The sequence below is a fragment of the Panulirus ornatus genome, chromosome 30, assembly GCF_036320965.1.
Source record: "Panulirus ornatus isolate Po-2019 chromosome 30, ASM3632096v1, whole genome shotgun sequence".
Lineage (NCBI taxonomy): Eukaryota > Metazoa > Arthropoda > Malacostraca > Decapoda > Palinuridae > Panulirus > Panulirus ornatus.
Genome location: NC_092253.1, coordinates 1850001 through 1874197, shown reverse-complemented (window position 1 = coordinate 1874197; position 24197 = coordinate 1850001). Strand labels below are relative to the sequence as shown.

General features: G+C 46.2%; 2 protein-coding genes across 2 annotated transcripts in view; one reads left to right on the top strand and one right to left on the bottom strand.

Moving 5' to 3' along the window:
* LOC139758298 (superoxide dismutase [Mn], mitochondrial) overlaps nucleotides 1-24197 on the bottom strand; it is a 220641-nt gene that overhangs the window by 114591 nt on the left and 81853 nt on the right. The window lies entirely within an intron of this gene.
* The window catches only part of LOC139758292 (uncharacterized), a 74759-nt gene that overhangs the window by 3096 nt on the left and 47466 nt on the right, over nucleotides 1-24197 (top strand). The window contains exon 3 of the mRNA XM_071679507.1: nucleotides 7177-7272. The gene's annotated coding sequence lies outside the window, so the exon portion shown is untranslated. The remainder of the gene's footprint in view (nucleotides 1-7176; nucleotides 7273-24197) is intronic.

Here is a 24197-nt window from a genome sequence, read left to right as displayed (position 1 = left end):
CACACAGAGTGAAATGACCCGATAAACACGAGACAACCACCCTCCCAACTCAGTCTGAAACACCAACCCACTTTGATATGCCCCCATATGACAATACACTCCCCACACAAAAGCGAGTCAACACTTCCCTGTCTAAGCGCTGGACACCCCCAATGCGCAGGTCACGTAAGACTTCGATTCAATACCTAACCCATCATGTCCACTTTGCAACTGCTACAGTGAAGACACTTTAAGCTGGCTGCTCGGTGATCCCACGTTTTCCCCACGAAGACAAACACACATCACTACACGTATGAAGCACGGTCCTGCCTGGTGGACGTGGCTGGGGGGTAGTGTTGATATCTAAGGGACTCCAAGGGCTGGATATACACACACACACATATCTCTCTCTCTCTCTCTCTCTCTCTCTCTCTATATATATATATATATATATATATATATATATATATATATATATATATATATATATATATATATATATATATATATATATTTATAGAGAGAGAGAGAGAGAGAGAGAGAGAGAGAGAGAGAGAGAGAGAGAGAGAGAGAGAGAGAGAGAGAGGCGCTAAAAGTTAATGTCAGTAAACATCAGCAATGTATTTACGAACGTCATCTGGGGTTGCCAGTCATGGTTGGGTGGTGAGAGGGTTGGAGGGTCAGCGATCTCGCACGTCTGGGGGGTATGTTTAGTAAGGTGAGTGAGGAATGTAGATAGATGAGTAGGGTGAGTGAGGGAGTGTAGAGAGATGAGTAGGGTGAGTGAGGGAGAGTAGAGAGATGAGTAAGTTGAGTGAGAGTGTAGAGAGATGAGTAAGGTGAGTGAGGGAATGTAGAGAAATGAGTGAGGGAGTGTTGAGAGATGAGCAAGGTGAGTGAGGGAGTGTAGAGAGATGAGCAAGGTGAGTGAGGGAGTGTAGAGAGATGAGCAAGGTGAGTGAGGGAGTGTGGAGAGATGAGTAAGGTGCTTTAGATGCAAGTCTGCGTTTGTGTAATATGGCTTAGTGGAATGGCAGAGACAGAGAACAGGTTGTGGAAGGTGACTTTAGGTTTCGTTTGTGGAGTGAGAGGCGTCCTTAAGATGGGAATGAGGAAGTGAGAGGGAGGTATGGAACAGAGGTGCTCATGGGAGGGTAAGGGAATTCTTGCTTGGTGGGAGTTCATGCAGAGAGAGGGTGATGGAGCAAGCCTCTTTACTTAGCAGGTTTACCAAATGGCGTCCTAGCTACGTCTCTTCGTTGTATATCAACTGACGTATGTTTCTTTCTTGTATCTCCCCTGATGATGTGATAATTGCATGAAAGTGCACTTGGGAACTTATCGTGTTTCATTTCCCCATGGACTCGTAGTAATATATATATATATATATATATATATATATATATATATATATATATATATATATATATATATATATATATATAGTCCCAAGAACGACTTTCCACAAACCAACGAAGTGTAAATACTTGTATGCCACCCTGTCATTTCCTGCCTGGTTGATCTCAAACAATAGCATGTATGTTTTATGCTGACATCTCACAGACAGAAGCGACACCGCGGCGGCGAGGAAAAAGATCGTCTGTTCTCACTGCTTGAGACAGATAGTGGCGGGAGGATGAGAAAGAAACGTGCAGTGCGTCTCATGGAGAGATGGGAAGATGAGACACATGTATTGTCTCTCACAGAGGTTGTAGTTGGTTGTACCGGAGAGACTGTGATGAGTAAGGAAGAATTCGTGATGAATCTCGGGATCCTGGAGACTGATGAATCAGGGGACCTTAAAGATCCGGATGAGTCAGGAGTCTTGGGGATTTTGGTGAATCAGGGTTACTTTTATAGGCTCCATTACGGATATACAGAAGCGAGCAGAGAGAGAGAGAGAGAGAGAGAGAGAGAGAGAGAGAGAGAGAGAGAGTTTATTTCGTAGTTCATGTTCATGACTGGTTCATATGTTCTCCAAGTAGAAGTCTGTCCTTACCAGACCGCTCACTCGTATTCCTGCTTCAGATTTTGTCCTGTGGAAGCGTTGCATCGTACACGTTTTTGATTATTTTGTCATGGACGCCTCCTCACCGAGTCGAAATGAACCCACTGTTGACGTTCTCGAGGCCTGAAATGAACAAGCCTCAGATCCGTCTCACGGATTCGATGTCAACTTATTGTTCCTCGTGTCGAAGCCTCGAGCGAGCCGGTTTCAAACTGATCTCTTGTCCAGGTCGGTGTTTCCCTACGAGAACTGGTCCGCATACACTGTTCAGGTGGTAGCTTCCATCACTTCTGTTATTCGTATATGGTCCGGCAGCTATGGACATAATGCCATGCCTCACATTTAACAAAGTTATAGGCCACTTCAATAAAAACAAAAACTCAAGTTTTTATGCGCAAGTAATGATCAGAGCGTCTTTGCGGACGTAGGTGTCCCACCACACTCTCTACAAGGTCGTTGGGGTTTGAATTCGAAGTCAGGGGGTTCGATTCTCCCCGTGCGGGAGTCTCGCTAAAGAAGCAGAAATTTTCCTCCCAACATGGAAGACTTGTTTCCTTGTACTCGACCACATCAATGCGAATCACGAGTCTGGATCATCAACCTGACCCGGAAGTAGGTTGGGAGTCCGCTGCCAGTCAGCCAATGTTGGGGTGAAGGATCGAACCCACGTACTCGTGGTGAGACAGTTGTCCCCGTCCCCCACCATACCATGAAGCCAGTCACTCTCTCCACGCCGCATACCACACTTTTTACCGCAAGTGCAACAAGAACACGACGATAACATCTGCTACAGAACGATACACCTGACTCTTGCCGTCACTCCGATACACCTGACACCTGCTGTCACTTGTCGTTACTCCGATACACCTGACTCCTGCCGTCACTTTGATACACCTTTCACCTGCCGTCACTCCGATACACCTGACATCTGCCGTCACTCCGATACACCTGACATCTGCCGTCACTCCGATACACCTGTCACCTGCCGTCACTCCGATACACCTGACATCTGCTGTCACTCCGATACACCTGACTCCTGGCTGCTAACCCCAGACAGGCTCAACAGACAAGGTCGACCGCAAGATAGCCAGGCTTATCCTGACTGATTAGATGTTGACCTGATCAGGTCATGATGAATTAACTGCACATGTGCGATGATGGTCCAGTCCTACAGGTGAGGACACAACAAGGTGGGTTGTTAAGCCGTGTTGTCATGTTTCTGGAGAAAGTCATTAAGTCTTCCTTGTGGTGTAATTGCGACAAGACAAAAATTCCCTTCATTGTCGTAAGTTTACGGAAAGTCAGACTCCTCTATTGTCCTAAGTTTGCGACAAGACAAACCCTTCATTGTAAATTTACGACTAATGAGCCTTCCATTGTTGTGAGTTTACGACAGTAGTGTCCGTTCCATTGCTGTAAGTTTGCGATTACTATACTGTAGTTCATAGTTGGGTCTCATGTGTTAGAAGGTCATTGTGGTGGAGAGTGTATTGTGTTGGAGGGGAGGGGTGTCAAGTAGAGTGTCAGGTAAAGGAAGATCACATTGTTGGAGCGTCTCATGTATTAGGTGATTGTTGGAGTCTCAGGTATTGAAAGGTTACAGTGATGGAGTCTCATGCGTTGGGTCACAGTGTTGGAGAACGTCAGGTGTTGGGTCACAGTGTTGGAGAACGTCAGGTGCTGGGCCACAGTGTTCGAGAACGTCAGGTGTTTGGTCACAGTGTTGGAGAACGTCAGGTGCTGGGCCACAGTGTTCGAGAACGTCAGGTGTTGGGTCACAGTGTTCGAGAACGTCAGGTGTTTGGTCACAGTGTTCGAGAACGTCAGGTGTTTGGTCACAGTGTTGGAGAACGTCAGGTGTTGGGTCACAGTGTTGGAGAACGTCAGGTGTTGGGTCACAGTGTTGGAGAACGTCAAGCGTTGAGCCAGAGAGTCGAGGAATGTCACAGTGCTGGAGTGTCCTGTGTTAACGGGTAACTTAACAGACCGTAGTTGAGAAATTGATTTAGTGATACAATAAACTGATTCAGAAGTGTCATTCAGCGTAAGTAATAGCTGTTGCCTTCCGAAAACCCAAGAGAATTCACTACATATTGTCATCTGTCGGGATTTCACAATCAAATTAGCTTTCCCGTCTTTTCTCATCCCAAGCACCTTCCCCAAATCTCATTTTCTTTACTCCCTCCATGTAGGACGTCCCTGTAGATCCGTCGATATTAAGATAATCGTGTGTCTGATGTAGGGATAAGGTTGTGCAAAAGAAAAAAATGAATATGAGGAGAAAGGGATTTTATAATAGGATCAGAATCTTCACCTCTCGTCTTCTATAACATTTTTAGGACAAAACATTCTTTCATATATATATATATATATATATATATATATATATATATATATATATATATATATATATATATATATATATATATATATATATATGTGTGTGTGTAATTTAAGTAATCGGTCACATTCACGGGAAATGTAGAACAATTGAAGAAGTAGGATGCGACGGAGCAGATGACTGTCCTGAAGGGGTTGCACGCCTGGGAACGAGGTCATTATAACTGCTGCCACATTTTCTTCAGGTTACGGTGACCGTTAGGATCTTGGGCATCCGGTACCGGCCGAGAGCTTTGGTTGTTGTTTGTCCGGAGGAGAAACAAGCGACGGGGAACTGAATGAGTGCCCTTGGAGATACAGTAGATTTTTGGTCGAGTAAGTAAAATGAACATTGACTGGGGTTGGCTATAGGATGACTGCCCACGTCCAGGATTCGAACTCGGACGGTGCCTGTTCATGTAACATGGTCAGTGATGCTAACCGCTACACCACGGAAGCCCGTATGAGTGTACGTATGTACTGTACGCATCTTACTCGTCCGTAAAACTCTGACTTTTGTATTGAGGCGTCTGTCATTGTAGGAGATACAGGATCTTGTAGCCACCATTGAGGGAGATGGTGCCCTACCTGGGTCAACCAGATGCCTCCATAACAGCCGTCCGGGGAGGTCGTGCCTTGAGCAGGATGGTACGACCCCAGGGTATAATGGCGTGGCCACTGACCTGAACCTTCGGGTCGTCATACCACAGGGTAGTGACGCCGTGCTCAAGGGTCGTGCAGCGAGATGACAGTCTCTGATTTGAAATGGCCGACATTATCCGTCCACATCTGGTGAATGTCGTCGTGTCGTGAGGTTAGAACACAACAAGGTTTGTGGCGGGGGGTTGGCCTAAGCTTCATGAGGCAGCGCATGCGAACATTCTCACGTCTGAGGAGGAGTGTTTGGGGCACGTCCCCCTTGTGTGCGCCTCGGTCCTGGACTCTTCTGATTGGCCGGTCATTTCCTCAGGGATGTGAATCATTGTGTAAAGAGTTTCCTTCTTCTCTTGGGAGAGGCACGGAGAGAGTATTTAGTTAGTGCCAGAGAAGGGGAGAGAGAGAGAGAGAGAGAGAGAGAGAGAGAGAGAGAGAGAGAAGAGAGAGAGAGAGAGAGAGAGAGAGAGAGAGAGAGAGAGAGAGAGAGAGAAGGGGGAGGGGGATTTTCAAATGAAGTGTTTATATATATTTTTTTTCTTAGTTTCCAAAGTACTGTACACATCACGTAACCCTGCTACTCATTACGTAAAACTTAGATAGTAAAACTGTATCATTATTTTGACACCGTTGACATAACGTATCTACATCTGTGGTGATGAGAGGATCATCTTACGATCACACACATGCGTCATTCCAGTAATGAAGCAGCCACATACATGTACTAGGCACAGCTCATACCTTAATATACACGTCTTACCTTCACAACTACAATGCTAGTACTTAAAGGACACAGTGTTGTACCTGTGTGTGTGTGTGTGTGTGTGTGTGTGTGTGTGTGTGTGTGTGTGTGTGTGTGTGTGTGTTTACTAAAAAAAAGACATATACATTTATAAGTTAGTATGATACGAGGAAGCCGTCGCTTCACTTGTCACAAACGGCTTCCGAATACCGAGAAATCATTCGGATATGACGTGATATCCGGATCGCACGTGGCCGGATCGAACACACCTTTTGGAAGGCCAGGTGAGTGAGGCCAGGTGTGTGGTTGTGTGTTCCGTACACGGATGGTTGGCGTGACCTGACCCCAATCCTCCGCCGCTGCTGCTGCCTCTCATGGCCGCTTGCCAACCCTCAACGGTTGTGCACTCTACGCACCCCTTAACCTCGATCAAGTTCAACGCACTCACGCACCTTATGCACACCGTTAGTCTTAACGCACCTTGCGTATACACACTTGATTCCGATCTACGCATTGCTATCCACAACTCCCTAACCTTTAGTCTGGTTGATCTGAATCCTGAGCAAACGCACTTTACACCACCACACTCCCCGTCTACGCACTCAGGTGGGTCTGTTCCCTACTTGTGCACCTTACACGCACCTCAGCCTTCATCCACGCACTCTACACTTTGACGTCCTCGGTATTCAACTCCGGCGCAGGCACGCAATCCACGCACCTCCGCTCCGTCGTGCTTCACACGCACTCAGGCCCACATCATGCCTTGGCGCGTAACGTGGATTCAGAAGGATCCGTGGTTTACTTCCGCTTGAGTAAGGTGGTCGGTCTTTTCTCTGACCTGACCCGAAGGAGTTAGGTCAGGGGTCAAGCTGATAGGGTCATACCGTCGTACTTCACACATTCATTAAACGGGACTGAACACCTTAGCTGCCGAGGATAAATAGATTTGGATCAGTAAGCTGAATTTGTGTGTGTGTGTGTGTGTGTGTGTGTGTGTGTGTGTGTGTGTGTGTGTGTGTGTGTCCAGCTTAGCTTGGCAGAGACGCTTAGCGTTCTGCTTTTTTTTTTCTTCCCCCCGTAGGCCGTACGCCGTCGCGTCGGGAGGCCCATTGTTCTAACCTTGAACCTAACCTTGGTGGTAAGTCTAAACCTCTTCCTCACGTACACTTCATGCTGTTATTCCCCAACATCTGAAGAAATGGACGGCGTGAGATCCATAACCTTGGGTTGGATTTTACCTGGAACATTTGATCTTTGGCTGGGAAATAAACCGTTGTTTTATTTCCCACTATTGTAAACTGTTGATTGATTTCATGTTTATGTCATATATAAAAAGAAATGATTACCTTGGCTCATCAGTGGGTGAGAACTCCACTTGTAGTCATGATACTGAAATGGTTTTCCTCACTTCCAGTATATCCGCTGGATTCCAGAGACTCGAGTGCTCCAGGGAACACTTTCTGGTCGTAGTGTACTGAGAGTATCCTGCCTTAGGCTGCATCTGTTCCAGGTGGGTTCCAGAACTGGTTTACTTTTCAGATATGTATCTTACTGTAATTCTTTTTTCAAATGTGTTCATGTTGGTCCGTAAATAGCGCTGACCTGGGCTTCCGGAGCCTTTAGAAGGGTCTTGTGTACCAGTGGAACACTTTTCGTAGAGATATGTCTTGGTGGAATCATGGATGATACGTTTTTTTTTCTGGTTGTATTGTTATAATTTTAGTCTCGGGTAAACGCAGGTGAGTAGATAGATGGTGCTTAGTAGATAGATGCTGCCTCGCGTTGTCATTACATTGAAGCAAACCTAGAACCTTTAACTTGCAGGTTATAGACCAACCTTATTCTCTGAAGATCTAACAAAGGTAAGAGATTGTGCTTGTTACCATTAACGTTTATGTAAGTTTACTCACAAGTACCATAATACCCGGCAATGAAGGTGTAGCAACATGCTTAACTGGCAGTTAGATGATTCGTGAAACTCCTCCCCTTTTTCTCCAGCCACCCGTCAAGGGAGCGGCTCTGGTATACAAAAGAAATGTCATGAAAAGAAAATACGATCGCTTGATCGCGGAGGTATAATGTTAACAAGGACGGTTCGTCCACATCAAGCAGTTGTCAGGTCGGAGGACTAATGTTAAGCAGGTCGTGGCTTGATTTAGTGATGAGCGTCACCCGTGGTTCTCTGAGGCTTGGTCAGATTTGTGAGGATCGAGACCACGAGACGTGACGACCCATCTGGTCGTCTGATGTACGTATGTAGTATTTTCCAGAAGCCATCTGCTTCTCGCTGTCTTCTTTCTCCCACGAGTTGTGTGTCTCTCCCGTCGGTCAGGACAGGACCGGTTTATTAGATGGAGAGGTTGAGCGCATGCATGACTGTTTTCGAGAGTGTGAGTGTGATGGTTAAGTGCATGTTTTGACCCAAGGTAAAGTGTGAGGGGACGACTGTGCTCTCGCTGGCGTTTAGTGCAGGGAGGATGTTTAGGTTGAGGGTGTAGTGTCGTGTCAGTGACACTTCGACTGAGTGGAAGCAGATTTCATGTGTGCCTGAGCACGAAGTAACAAACCCTTGCGTGCGGCAGTGGCACCTACCCTGGAGCACACAAGTAACACCCTTTAACCTGGAGGGGTTCGACCACTGGGTATGGTCGGCTTGATCTCAGACCATGACCTGTCCACGGTACAGACCTCGAGCACGAACGGTACGATCCATGGGAGTAATAATGGCCTCCCTCCTCCGACCTGACCAGGTCACGTCACAGACCCCGTAAGCCACAGGTCGTGCCGCTGTGCTGATCGGTTTCCGCCGACGATATGGACGGTAGGTAACTCATGCTTGGAAAGGAAAAGTATCCTGGATGATTCTGAAGATGAATATCACCAGAGAGGTTGATCCTGTGATGTTCTTCACCGTCGGTCTTCATGTGGTCATCGCGGCTGCATTACGAAGGTTTTCACTGCCTGGGTTCCCCCCCCCTCCCCCCGTGAGGTGTACCTACTAACTGCCTCTGGGTTAGGAGACGCCCCCCCCCCCCCCCCCCCGCTGTAGTTGGCTATTAACTGAGTGGTGTGTGTGTGTGTGTGTGTGTGTGTGTGTGTGTGTGTGTGGTGAGGCATCTGGGCTAGCCCGTGTCTGACCTGACCTACAGCCTTCCTAACTTTCTCTCATGTTAAAAAAAAAGAGTCGCCCGTCCAGGTGTTGCGTCGACACCCCGTGTGTGTGTGTGTGTGTGTGTGTGTGTGTGTGTGTGTGTGTGTGTGTGTCCCCCGTCCATCTCACCTTCAACTCCCTGTCCGACGCATTCCACCCACCAAACCTCCACTCACACACCCTGCACACTAACAACCAAACAAAAGACCTTTTTAGACACGTGAGAATCAGGCCTTAACCCGCCCCCTCCCCCCCTCCCTCCTCCTCCTCCTAGGAAAGGGGAGAAACTAAGATGGATTGTGACTAGTTGGCACCCACCTGCTATGACCTCCAAATTCGTCATTGTCTTCCGCAGGTCATTGGCACCGAAAGCATCCATGTTTACATATGGTCGCGCCCAGTCACTCCTGTTGCCCCCGAATGAAACCTGGTCAATATTAACACGTCGGTATGAATGCCCGAGTGAGATGTGGTCGGTTATAAAGGATGTTGTGTGTGTGTGTGTGTGTGTGTGTGTGTGTGTGTGTGTGTGTGTGTGTAGGTTGGTAGTTATGGCATGGCTGATTTATGGCCCCGGGATGAGTGGCGCTCTCTCGGTGGAGAGAGAGAGAGAGAGAGAGAGAGAGAGAGAGAGAGAGAGAGAGAGAGAGAGAGAGAGAGAGAGAGAGAGAGAGAAAGAGAGAGAGAGAGAGCTTCTTGCCATAAGTGAATGATGCTGTGAGTTGATTAATATAATCACATCATTGATCAGTGAGGATGATGAGCACTGGTGTATCAAGTGATGGTTTGTGGTGGTGAGGTGCGTCTCTCTGCCCCCAGTCCTGACACCAGCCTCACGCTCACCCACGTATGATTGGTGTTCTCGTGTCTTGATTATTTTCTTCTTCGAAAATATCATTGACAAATATAATACCACCGCGAGCCATGACTTTAGAGAATTGTCAGCAAACGCTAAATCATGCGCACCACTATAACGTACTGCTATATATATATATATATATATATATATATATATATATATATATATATATATATATATATATATATATAAATTTTTATTTATACTGTTCGCCACTTCCCGCGTTAGCGAGGTAGCGTTAAGAACAGAGGACTGAGCCTTTGAGGCCCCCTCCTCTATTCCTTCTTTAGGAAAACTAAAAACGAGAGGGGAGGATTTCCAGCCCCCCGCTCCCTTCCCTTTTAGTCGCCTTCTACGACACGCAGGGAATACTACATGGGAAGTATTCTTTCATCCCTATCCCAGGGATCTGTGGGTTACGGGCCTGTGGCGTGACCTGATGATGTGATTATTACACGAAAGTGTAATAATCGATGAATTTTCATATTTATTAAGATTTTGCTGCGTCGGGAAGTTTGATGACTGATGGGAGAATCGTTTAAGTCAACGACGGGAGAGAATTTTTTTTAGTTTTTTGAGTATCGAAAGAATGTCGAGATGGAAACACACTCAGGAGGTGAAACCGAATTGTGTATCGTAATCGTCTTTCCCATGGAAAAAATTTTAAAGTGAAAAACCAGTAATTGTTGTACTAGATACAGTTCATTACAAGCTCTGCAGAGTGGACATTGCCTCTTGTGGTACCTGCAAAACAAGACACCATCGGTGCCATCAAACTTGGGCGTGTGTCTTACAAAGTTATTAAGGCGACTCGTCGCCCCTGAGAGTGAATGTTCATCTTCCTCACTCAAGTGCGACCAGCGGCAGCAGACAAATTCAAAGGGCCTTCACGACCCAGGGAGGCAGGTGATTCCAGCAGGTGACGGACCTTGTTATGGCTCATCTACTCTGCTGCTGCAACTCCCTCATGATCACACACCGTGACGCATTTGGAAGATGAATTAATTACGTCACCCAAGGCCTGGGTCCCAGATGTGCTGCTTCACAAGGCAGTTCACAGCTACTTGTCATATTTCTGAGGAGTTGTTTGCTGTTTTTCAAGAAGCTGTAGATGGCAGAGCCGCCGTGTCGTAAGTACGGGAATCACTGGCGCTGGAGACTGAGAGAAGTGAACTAGGAGTTGGTGACGTAGTTGGCGTTCTCCAGGATCTCCAGCGAGGTGGACCTGGACTCTTCGACCTCGCCAGAGTTCGCCGTGTTCCCCGACGTTGTCGTGATTGGTGTCAGGGCGGGGACAGAGGAGCCGCCGAGGGACGCATGCGTTGCAGTAGTCGGTGGCACGTCGTCTACTTTCCTTCCTGCTTCATTTTTGGAATCGCAGTCGAAGATCCTGTTCTGGAGCTGACGTAAAAGGTGTTTCTGGTCTTCACTGTTGGCCAGCGGTTTCTAGCGATGCACTAGCAGCTATGTACCCGGACGCTGGTCTTTATTGCCTTGGTGTACTTTCTACAGCACGCGGGAGATTTTCATAATCCAATGACGGGGGTCTTGTGTTGGGTTCAGCACTGTGATGCGGTCAGCTCAGACGTGTGTCATTTGTCCTCGGATCTATCGCTTTGTGTCTGCGATAAAACTCCAAGCGAACGTGTCGTCATTAAGTACATTATCTCACAACTGAGCGACGAGTTTAAGCGTTCGTGCACATCAGTTCGCGCTTGCTGTGTCGAGGGTTTGATGAATGAACTGTATACTACGAGAGACAGTCAAGTCGTCCAAAAGAATTTCGGCTCCTTTCCAGTAAGGTGGAATTACGCCGTTGCTTGCCCATACTTTTCATAACACTGTCTCGTCCACAGTTTCACTGCTTTAATGCAGTTCCTCTAAAGCATGTCAACAACAGGTTCACACATGTCAGAGAGAGAGAGAGAGAGAGAGAGAGAGAGAGAGAGAGAGAGAGAGAGACTGATCGATGGAATTCGACAAAAAAGTACTACCAAGATAATAGCCTTACGTTGAGGAAGGTTGGCTCGGAATGTCACATCTCCGTTTTCCACAGCGAGGTGTATATGATCCAGTAGAAAGCCGCTGTCAAACTTTACCAAAAATTCTAGTTTTTCTGGTCACTTTCCCCCGCTTGGGTGATGTGAGGACCGTAGCCTCCCCCTGCCTGCAAACCCACCTTCTTGGCATGTACTTGAACACTCCGACAGTCGGTAGAAATTACGACTGGCATTTTTCCATTTGCTTTACACTTCTTTTTTCAACGACGGCACGACGGGGTGAGAACGACCGTAAGACCCTTTACAACAACGGTACGACCCCAGGTTACGACGGCTTGGTCCTCGAGTACGACCGTGCGACCCTTGGCTGCGATGGCATGGGTTTTGGCTCGACCTCCATGGGTCACTGAATCCGCTAAATGGATTTTGAGGGAGTTACCAGCGGAGCTTTATAATTTGCTCAAATGTTAATGAAAGAAGCAGTCCACTAACATCTCCGTGGAAATGTACGAACTGTTATGGAAAAAGGGAACCAGAGTATTTCAGTAGAAGTTCATATAGTTCTATCTAACATGTAAGTTTTCCTTACATGTGGCACGACGTGTTTCGGACGGTGCCTCTGTTGTGGTGTTGAGATTTGAATAACTTTGTTAAGTACTGGCAGCGCCTGATGATGAAGGTGGGTTGTCTCCACGAAGCATGTCGTGCTACATGTATAGAAAAATTACATGTCAGATGAAATTATATGATCTCCTACTGTAGTGCGATTTCGCCTTGATAACTTTCATAACGGACTAATATGATCTCATATATATATATATATATATATATATATATATATATATATATATATATATATATATATATATATATATATATATTTTCACAGAAATAACATTTTCCCATGAGGTACGCTCGTTCTTGTACGTCAAATCAGTTCTGAAGATAAAATCTAGTTACTGCTTGAGGCAGAACCACTTTCTCTTTATTTTCTTTTGATGAAAAATTGGCCGATACTTCCTGAGTTTAGCAGACAAAAAAAAAAAAAAAAAACTGATGGAGAATGGCCAGATTTTTGCGGACGTGACGTTCGATTTGTATTAAAGAAATGAATTGTGGAATACGATGATGAATCACACTTGCCAGTTCCTTCCAATCTCAACTGATGGATCGCTGTTGAGTAAGTGCATTTCACGGACCATTGGTGACCTTTGGACACAAGTGAGTAAATGCAAGTCTGCTAATGACCAGAGCAACTCAAACGATAGTGATGGATACTTTCTTACGTCTGCTACTATTACTACTGCTTATATTACTATTACAACTACTGTTGTGTTCATGATGACACAGGGTATGGCTTAAACGAGGCATTTGGGGCCGTTCTCTGGTGTGTTATATGTAACCCCGGTACAGCAGTGATTACACACACACACACACACACACACACACACACACACGTTTCTGCTATGTGTGTGGCGTACCGTATGTAACATCCGGTACAGCAGTTGGGATCGTAACGGTACAGGAGGGGACGATGTAGCATGTAATGCCGTTCTTGTAACTCGCGATGTAGAAGTTACAGCGATACAGGAGGGTGGTACATCTCCCAGCATGTTGGCTGGTGGTGGCCGCTACGTATATACCCTGTACTTCACGAATGTGTTACGAAATCTGGCGGTCGTGACCTTCATCCGTGGGGAGGTGAGGTTTGTTGATCCCGTGCACGGCCGGTCCACTCGGCCGGCCTGAGGAGGAGGAGGAGCTTGGCACAACGGTCACGCTCGAGCTGTGTGTCCAGGAATCTGCGAGAATCGAGGAAGACCTCCAGTAGGTCGGTGACCTGCTGGAGGGGCGACCGAGACCTTAGAGAGGTGACCGCGCCCTTGGTAGTGCCCACACCCTCGGGAGAGGTGACAGCCCTTGGGTGAGGTGACCGCGCCCTTGAGTGAGGTGACCGCGCCCTTGGTAATGCCCACGCCCTTGGGAGAGGTGACAGCCCTTGGGTGAGGTGACTGCGCCCTTGGTAATGCCCACGCCCTTGGGAGAGGTGACCACACCCATGGAAGCTACCCAGGTGTTACTGTTCCTTCATTACTTGTTACATGTAATTTGTACATTGTTTATTGTACCTTTGAAAAAAAAGCAACTCACTCTGCCCCACCCCGGAGTCTACCTGGAGTCTACCCCAACCGAGTCTACTCGGAGTCTACCCACTCTACCCCACCCCGGAGTCTATCCACTGTACTTAACGTGGAATCTACCCACTCTGCCCAGCGTGGATTTGGAGAGAGAGAGAGAGAGAGAGAGAGAGAGAGAGAGAGAGAGAGAGAGAGAGAGAGAGAGAGAGAGAGCAGTCATCTCTCTCTCTCTCTCGGCGGTAGGGGCCGTCCAGCAAGGTTTCGCCGAACCAGTTTCCGCACATGCGCAGGTGCACGTTTTCTATCGCTCGTATGCGCGTTCGTCTGCGTTGTGGGTGACCCACATTTTTCAGGTAGTGTTGGCGGTCGTTCTTCCTACTACTACTACTACTGCTACTACTACTACTACTACTACTACCGCTACTACTACCGCTACTACCACTACTACCGCTACTACCGCTACTACCACTACTACCGCTACTACTGCTACCACTACTACCGTTGCTGCTGCTGCTGCACGATCAGCTTCAGCTTAGTTCGACCCCGGGACACTAACCCCACATCTCAACCCCGGGGAGAACCCAACCCAACCCAACCCAATCCAGTCCAACCCCAGAGAGAGACATTCAGTCCAGTGTCAGACCCCAGGAAGATCCCTCCTGCCAGCAGATTATTAAGTGGTGTCTGACAATAAAGGTCATCTTTGGTGGAGTTGGTCAGGGTTGTAATGACTAGCGAGGTTAGCTGCACGGGGGTTGGGTGATGGGGGTAAGCTACACTGGGGTTAGCCAAGAGTTTATAACCACATGGTGAACTTAGCCAGACTGGAGGTAACTACTTACTCACAGTTTAATTCATGAATCACCTCCATAATGCGTCATGATATGGTAGTCACATGAACCAACACCGTATAGAAATACAGTGAATTTAAGGAGGAATAAACCAGAGATGTTTGAGGGGCGTCTGTGACACAGTAACCTGGATGAATGTTTAGACATAAATCTTTGTGCAAACCTTGTACTTATGGTACATGTTGGACGGGAGGCAAGTCCTACGTACCGTTACCTTGGGCGCGCCCGCTTCTTGCTGTACGATATATATATATATATATATATATATATATATATATATATATATATATATATATATATATATGTATATAGTTGTTATCATTATGTTTACCCCAGGAGCAAAGGTGTATCACTTCTCTCATCACCCGCCAGGTGGACGTATGGAGGTCACAGTCGCTAGTCTGATGATCATTGATTCTTCCCCAGTTCGTATCCTCGTCCTCGCCGTTTCCCTCACAACGACCTCTGGCGTCTTCCCACATGACCCACCTTCCACGCTAGGTTGTGTTGCTGCACTCCGTCCTTCTGGGGTCCATTTAAAGTCCTTAGATCTATTTTTATATTTATACAGACTCGTTCAATGTCTCGCCTTTGAGTGTACTGGTCTGGCAAAGCGCAGTTCCCCTTGATCTAGTGTGGCGTCCGTCATTGATTGTCATCATAAAGCAGTAGTAAGGTGATATAAAGCAAAGGTAAACTAAAGTGGCAGTTGTGTATGAAAAGTTATTAATAGCTGTTGGTTGGAGTAGTCTCTGGCTTTATTGTAGATGTTATGAAGGTGAGATTAATATGATGTGATGGATCAAGTAATGGATGAACGAGGGAATATTATTCTCGTTTATGTTGTCATTTTGCCTTCCCAACAGAGTCCGGCCAGGTGCCATCTTGCATCCCATTTTCTTCAGCCCCTTCGCACGTGACCTTCTTCCACATCCCTCACCTGATGACGTCCTGCCTTCCTACACAGCCAGCCTTATCATCATCGTCATCATCGTCATCATCATGTAAATATTCTGGCATACCTCAAGTCAGGACTTATCTACAACAATACCCTCTTAAAATTCCCCGCTTTTACAACACACACACACACACACACACATACACACACACACACACACACACACATACACACACACACACACACACACACACACACACACACACACACACATACACACACACAGCTTTCTTTCGTAATCGTTTCCTTGAGTCCAAAACTCAAGTGAAATGCGCAGTCGTCTTCTGACCTCGACGGAACACTTGTGGCGACATAGGTCATTGACGGGTCAATGTGTTGGTCGTCACGTGACCTGCTGTAAAGCATGTCTCTCTTAACATTTACTCTGTCTTAAGTACATAAGTAACCTGGTAGCAGACGTATAAAGTGATGCTGCTTTTGTAAGTCTGCATTGTGTGTTACTTATGCCCGAACAAAACCGTTTTTAGTATCGCTTGTTTTAGAGTTTTGGAAATTGATTTGATTGATTCTGCACGTGTGGCTCGTGTTACAGTGGGCTACCCACGCATCTCCTGTGTGACGTAGAACACCCCCCCCCTCACCTCCCGTGCGTCGTATAGTGGTACCCTCGCATGTCTTGCGTGTCGTAGATGGTGACTAAGAGGGACTGGAACGGGGAGCTGCAAATCCTCCCCTCCTGTATCATTAAGTCCCAGAAGCAGGAGCAGAGGAAGGAGCCAAGCGAGGATTTTCTTCCATAGCTCAGTCGTTTGTTCCTGACGCTACCTCGCTAAGGCGGGAAAGGATAGTGAATACAGTTAAAAAGAAAAGACAAGATACGACACTGGTAGACTCGTGTCGTAAGTTACGACGCTGCTAGACTCATGAGTTACGACACTTGGTGGACCCATGACCTCAGTTGCGACACTGGTAGACACACGACTGATTCCCGGAAGTGTGACGCGACATGAGCTATACCGTGAGCTGTGGCACAGACGTTGATGACGTCAGCGTTGTAGTTAGGTTGAGCAACGTACTTCGTGATGAATAATGCTTCCGTATGTCATGAGTGCGACGGTTGCCTCACTCGAACCGTCGTAACGTTTCTGGGACAGAGACTGGTGTGTGTCCCGGACGTGTTCGTGTGTGGAAGACCTATACATACTGTAGTGTTCCTAGGAAGGCAGTGTGCACTAGTCTTCACTAACGTTCTCAAAAGGGGAAAAAAAGACAAGAAAAAATATACTTGTTTGTGTGAGTATGTTTGTTTACTTGTTCATGTATTTAATTAATTGTGCGGAAAGTTATCTCTAGACATGTGGGGCCCCATCTCTTGACTGTATTGTGTTCATCTGTTTCTCTTATACTGTACAGAATGTTTCTTTACACCTTCTCTAAAGAGTTCTTTATTTTCATGTTATTGTCTCTGATTGTTCTGTCTGCATGTTTTGAAGAACTGTTCACTGTTCACATCATCACGCTGGTATAAAGACTTGAAGGTAGTGATCAAGTCTTCCCTTACTCTTCGTTCTTCCATGGTGGAGACATTTATGATCTCTATCCTCTCGCTGTAACTCATATATCATAATTACTGTACCACATTACCTGGATCTTCTTTGTGAGATGTTTGTGCACCTTTCAGTCAGGTGTTTAAACGTATGCCTGACGTACCGTGTGAACAGCTTGCTGAATGTGTCTTTATCCATGTACGTCGGTGGGATTGTAATATATGCCAGCAGACAGTTTGTTTACCGTTCCCGAAGGTAGGGCTCTGACGACAAGTTAGTTCCAATATCGACTCACAAGTCCCTCTCTCACACACCGATTCTTGCAGCTCATTCTCTCCTAGATGTTATTGGTATTAAGTCTCCATCTTTTACAACGTTCCATCATCATTATCACCTCTGCATTTACATTTACAGTTCAGTTGCATAAAGAGTGTATCAGCAACCTCTCCCACTTCTTACTTCCATCGTAACCTTGGCATCATCTGCAGACATATTCAGGTGGGTGTCCAGCCTCTCCAGCAGGCTATGTACAATACACGAATCAACAAATGCAATGGTCCTGTGACAGCCCTGCGGTACGCTGCTGCTGACCCCAACCTATTTATCTGAGGGTTCTCCTTGACACACATCCTTTGTTCCCTTCTGCTGAGATATTCTAGTATCCAATGAAGGGATGTCGCTACCCTGCACCTCAATCTCGCCTGAAGCCTCAACTCTTTTAAATCAGCGTCGTTTGTGGTACGATGTGAAATGTTTCTTGGCGTTCCAGCAGTCCAGATGCATACAATCCAACCAGCCATCTCCATTGTTTAGTGTGTGTGTGTGTGTGTGTGTGTGTGTGTGTGTGTGTGTTTGTGTGTGTGTGTTCTGCAATGCATGAGCAGTAAGAGAAAACAAGTGAGGTTTGCATATAACTGACAGTGGATACAAGTAGACTATGATGTTTGCATACATCTGTGTACCTAGACATACGTGAATATCATATTCTGTGTGAGAGGCTGGCTGGGGTGTGTGAAGGAACTCTGGGTTACGGTATTTTCGAATGCTTACGGTCAGAGTGAGAGTATAGAAAGAGTGGGACAATCCATGCCTTCTGGGGGGAGTGTAGAATGAAAGGTGACGGAGCACGCTCGGAGAGAGGACAGATTGAGTGTAGGGAGATGCCACCTACACGCACTCTGGGAGAGCATAGAGTGAGTATAGGGACGATGCATCACTAACTGTCTTCAGAGAAGGCTGGCCGTCGCGCTCTACATGTGTTACGGTCTGTAAGTGTTACGGGGTTCCCAACACCACATTATCACTTTACCATCTCTCAGATGATAGTGTCGAGGGTCCTAGACCAGCCAGCTCAGCGGCGACCACAAGCGGTCCATGGAGCGTGTAGACTGAACGTTCGAGGGACCGTACACAGTACGATACTACACAGATGATAATACAATGCAGTACTGTATAGACCGTAGGGCCAGGAGGTCAGAAACTGATGGTCCTACACTGTTTGACGCCTATGTTTGCATACTATCATGACCCCCAAGCAGAAGCCGATGGCTCATGGGCTGCCGAACCCTCAGCTCCATCGGAGGGGTTCTGGAGTTGCATGATGATAAGAATGTGGGTATGGAAGAGAGAGAGAGAGAGAGAGAGAGAGAGAGAGAGAGAGAGAGAGAGAGAGAGAGAGAGAGAGAGAGAGAGAGTAATACTGTCACGTTATGTAGTGTTAAGACACGTAACATGAGAGGTCGGAGGTTTGGTCGGTAAGGGAAGTTGCGTCAACGCGCCAGGTCCCGCTTGACAATAGAACAATAAAGGACGCTTGTACAAGACATCTTCAGCACTGATGTCAGACCTGCTAGATGGAGAGGCTGTCTTGATCCCCCGTCATGCAGCAGGAGGGTGTTGTCAGTAACCCGTGATGCGTCATGGCAGAGGAATTCGTCGCTGACGGTGTCATAGACGTTGGTCGATCGTCAACCATTACATCTGCATGTAGGGTGAGGTGGCCATAGCTAATGCTGTTTCTCGGTCTTCGATAATGTACGCCGTGTGACATCTATTTGTTGCTGTTTTCCAGGAGGCGAGGCATTACACAGTGTTTGTTAAGGGAATGATAAACACAGTCAGCTGGTGGATCTTCTGTCTTCGAGCTTATGTGTCCAGGTCTTACAACCTTTTCGTAATCACTGCACCTCCGTTCATCAGCAGACACACTCTTCTCCCACACTCTTCCTGACTTGCTTTTCAATCGTAATGAACGTTTCCAGAGATGTCGTAGATGGCAGAGGTAGCATGGTAAATAGCGTGAACATGGAAGTGGAGTAAAAACTGTTGAATTGATCAAGCAAGACGTGCGGTGAGCGCTACTCGTTGCTTGCCAATTGAGCAAAATCTCGTCTTTTTTTTCATCCATGTCCCAGCCCCCCACCTTACAGCCATGTCTGCCGTCACCAGGGCCTTCATGACTTATGCAGTTTCAAAGATGAATTCCAGTTTAAGAAATACCTTTTTTCTTTCACGAGAGGAGGCATCATGTTTCCCTGCTACACCACTGCCTCGCTGTTCACCCAGCCATACCTGGTCACGCCCGGAGACTCGCATCTACACCACAAGATCGTCACGGGTGTAAGACTCAACTCTTCTCTAGCTTTTCTTCCTGTGTTTCCCGGGTGTGAACGCTGCAGACTCTGTAGAGCCATCCGGCTGTAGTAGGAGTGGGTAACGAACAGACCGGATGAAAAGGATGGGCAAAGAAATTGTCTATTGATAAGACTTAAAACCTTGAGCACGAAGGTACGACCCTTGAACACGACCGACTCTTGACCACGAAGGTATGACCCTTGAACACGACGATACGACTCAAGCACGTCGCTATGACCTCTGAACACAACGATACGACCTTTGAGCACGTCGGTATGACCTTTGAGTATGATGCCCTAGCCTTTGTAGCCTTTGACCTGATCCCTAAGGATCAGGCTAAAGGCCAAATCGTCATACTCAAGGGTCGTACCGGCGTTCTCAAGGATGATACCATCGTACTAAGGGTTAATGGCTGTTGACCTGTGAGAGGTCAGTCATTAAGGAACCTCGACACAGGACACAATGTGCGTCACCAGAACACGTCTGGGTCCTTCTGGGTATCGGCACGCGAGGAAATATCATGCGGCCTTCCTTGACGGAGACAGTTCATGTTTTTCACTGGTGGAGGAGCCTCGCTGGAAGCCTCATCCATGTGAACCACCAAGGTTCACACACGTGACACACACACGTACTGGTTGAGACAGAGGCATGGATGGCTTAACAACAACAGATGATGACGAGAAGCAGACGACGAACAAAACAAGATCAACCACACTAACACTATGTAAATGTTTCCAGAACATGAAGTGCATAAAATTGCAGTGATCAGATGGGGAAAAAAAGGAAAAATTTAAAACATGTTTCTTATTGTCTAAAAAAAGATACCCTATTTAAGAAACAGCAAAAGGTCTGCATCCATTGAACCTCCTTCGACCTGAACCAGTTTTTTTACCTCGACTATGTTGGCTTCGCTACAGAAAAAGATGTATATTGATAGAAAGTGATTTCTTTGCCTAACTTGTCCATCAAGGTTGATCAGTCCGGCAGCAGACTCCAACAGCAGCTGCCGCCATCCTTCGGGCAAGGAAAGTTACGCTGGAAAACTGGAAAACTGATGGACAAAAACCTGAATTATTGTGCACCAAAAAGACTCCGACGCTGAGCTGGAGAGCTTAGCTGTTGGATGGAGTTGGATCCTGCGACGAGGACTTCGTCCACTGGATCCTGCGACCTAGAGTTCTCTCTGTGGTGGAACTCGTGACCCAGACTTCCATCCTTCGTTGGATCCAACGTCAGCATCACTCCTGCTGCATCCTGACACATCGCGTTGGGTCACAACCGATAAAACCCGGTTGGTAATCAATATCTGGAATGAGGGAGACAATCTGGAATGAGGGAGACAATCTTGAATGAGGGAGACAATCTTGAATGAGGGAGACAATCTGGAATGAGGGAGACACTCTGGAATGAGGCTGACTAAGCAGATATGTGATAGTCTGTGGCAGCTTGTCTGATGAGCCGCTGGGGTTTAGTCATGGTACGGAGAGGAGCAGTTCCACTCAGCAGTACACGATGGCTTGCTGTTCTTGTAGGCCCGAGTGTTGGATGGTTGGTATCCTCGGCAGCTGCTCCTGCTGTTGTTCCTGGTTGTTGGTTATATGGACTTGAGTGTTTTCAACTGCTAGGGGGTCCTTAAAGCCCGTCAGCTTTATGTTCAAATCACCAATCGGAATGAAAATAATTTGAGCACATCCTTCAAGGTGTTGAAATGATCATTTCGTTCCTCAAATTTTGGAGTTATTGTTCAGTCCCTTTTTTTTTTCAATGTTCTACATTTTCATAGGAATCGTTAAGCCCAAGCAGCTGTTCTGTAGTGGAAAATGTAATCCTCAAGAATTCATAGAAAAGTTTTAGATTATATCCTGTCTCGCCAGTAGTAGTTTGTGTCTTACAAAGTTTTCTTTTCATAGCTTTTCCTTTCCTCCTGCGTTATCTTGTACTCCTTCCTTGCACTCTCATTCCTTTCAGGTGTTGACTGGGTGTATTACTGCCAATATCTTCCCCACATTACGTCCGTAAGTCCGTCATTGTAGATTTCATAAACTTCCCATTTTAGATTTTCAGAGAAATTAACTTGGTCTCTTTAGTTTCCACGATCACATCTCTTTGAGCCGGGTTTCCCCTGGTCTTATTTCCTCACGAACAACATAATCACACACTCGAACATTATATGATCACTTTTTGCCAGCGATGTGTCTTATCTGATATTTTCGATGTCCATGCTGTGTGTGTGTGTGTGTGTGTGTGTGTGTGTGTTGTAATGAATGATAGATTTAAAGTAACCACCATCCATTAGAAATTAATCATTATGTTTGTCAAATATCATATATATTTCTAATGACTGTTAATTTCCTATTAGGATTTATGATAGCAAGTCTCTATCTATCTTTCTAATATCACGATAATACATCTAATGTTTTTACGATTTCTATGTACATATTTACTTGAGCGCCGGTGCGAATGCGCGGCACCAAAGCCGCTCCAGGCAGGTGAAGAGGTTTTGGCCAGTCACTGTTTGCTCGGCCTGCAACAGTGCTATCTTCTGTCCTTGTCATCATGATCAGCACAAGTTGAACCTACTTACAGCTGGAAAGTATATATTCTTGTCTCAGCAGACCATGACTCGCCCATGAGGATATTCATTAGATTAACGTGAGCGCGTTAGGCATGAAGGATTGAATGTATATTGACTTTGCTAAGTGTAAGAATATTAAGCACTCCGAGTTCATTGTGCTATCAACGAAATCTCATGAACCTCTCGCTTTTTCGAGACGAAATTTATTTTATCCATGATGTCTGGTTAGGGTATGAATAGGCAGAGCACAGAGCTCGGCTGCATTGCTCGCAGCCTAGCGACTGCATGCACGTAGCTTAGTGACTGCAATGCACACAGCCTAACAATGCAGTGCTCGTAGCGTAGCACTGCAATGCTCGCTGCCCTGCACTGTAATGCTTGCTGCCTAGCACTGCAATGCTTGCAGCCTAGCACTGCAATGCTCGGTGCCTAGCACTGTGCAATGTTCTCTGCTTAGCGTAAAATATTCTCCTCAGTTCTTTCTTCCCAGCGACGAACACACAGATCCATCATTGCTAAGATTAGTAGATTCATAGCGACTCTCCTACGTAAGAATATATCAAGCTCTCATCTGTAGAAACATTATTCTGGTTTGTTCTATTGTACCTTGCGATGGCTTTTAGAACATTGTGATTCCACACATACTTCTCTTATTTGTCCTGCAGAGAGGTTTTTCTGCAACGCCCTTTTTGGTATCGCCTGAGGAATGAAATGTCTGGGCTTCAGAGGCGCGTTTCTCGAGTATTGTCGAAGCTGTATGATACGTATTTGTCTTCAATTTCAGCATGTTTGATGGACGGAGTTTTGGTTTTAGCTTTGGCCTTGATATAGCCATTCTGCGATTTCTTTGTAAGAGAAAACCGATTTTTATATGACAAAGTGTTTGGCAACCATCATGGTATTTCAGGTCTGTGTATCAGAAGTATTTTTTTTCTTTAACCCACTTTTTCCTGTCGGATTACCAGTGTTCATGTGACATACACAGTGAATTTGGATACAATTGAGGTGGTTTGAGACCCGTTCACTGAGTTAGACACAGGCAAGTTTAGATATATTCAGTAGTTTTAGATATTTTAGGAAGATTTAGATATTTTAAGTAGGTTTAGATGTTATAGGGAGGTTTAGATATTTTAAGTAGGTTTAGATATTTTAGGGAGGTTTAGATATTTTGGGTAGGTTTAGATATTTTAGGAAGGTTTAGATATTTTAGGTAGGTTTAGATATTTTAGGTAAGTTTAGTTATTGGTAAGTGTAGACACTAGTTAGCATCAAAGTATAACACATATCTGGTGATGGTAGACACATCTTCAGTAGGTTCAAACGTAATTAGTAGATTTCTATCTTGAATTCCCAAGTCGGAAGAAGCCGTATGTTGGCAGACTTTCTTTTCGTGGCATCTGCGTATGCTCAACCACCATCCCAGCCGCCCCTCTGGTCGTTGTCCCACATTTCTCTTAGCAAGACGACCGTGTCCACAGTTCAGGCGTAGTTTTCTGTTTGTATATTATGTTAACTAAAACTCAGGCTCGAGGATCGTACCGGTGTTCTCAAGGATCGTACCGGTGTTCTCGAGGGTCGTACCTGTGTTCTCGAGGGTCGCACCTGTGTTCTCGAGGGTCGTACCTGTGTTCTCGAGGGTCGTACCTGTGTTCTCGAGGGTCACACCATCGTTCTCAAGGATCGCAGTACTATTGCGATCATGGAGTGGTCAAGGGTGTTGTCGACGTCTCACCAACTGCATGGCAAAGGTTTAAGGAAGCC